Genomic DNA, 259 nt, shown 5'->3' with positions numbered 1-259 from the left:
TGCAGAGCCGGGGAGAGCAGCCCCCAACGGCCCGGCAGCGGCGGGGAATTAACAAGGCTGGTCAGGGCTGACACAGAGCAGAAGAGGCAGCAAATCCACCCGTCCATGCCCCGCTGAGGGGACCCCAGGATGGGGAACGGGACCCCAGCCCCGGGGAGCACAGGGAACAGCCCGCCCAGCCCTGGGGGGCTCAGGGGAATCACTGAGGGGCACAAGGAACCCCCCACCCGGTGCTGAGGGGCACTGGGAACCCCCTGCT

This window comes from Antrostomus carolinensis, unplaced genomic scaffold, assembly GCF_000700745.2.
Source record: "Antrostomus carolinensis isolate BGI_N321 unplaced genomic scaffold, ASM70074v2 scaffold26448, whole genome shotgun sequence".
Classification (NCBI taxonomy): Eukaryota; Metazoa; Chordata; class Aves; order Caprimulgiformes; family Caprimulgidae; genus Antrostomus; species Antrostomus carolinensis.
This window is presented reverse-complemented; position numbering follows the sequence as displayed.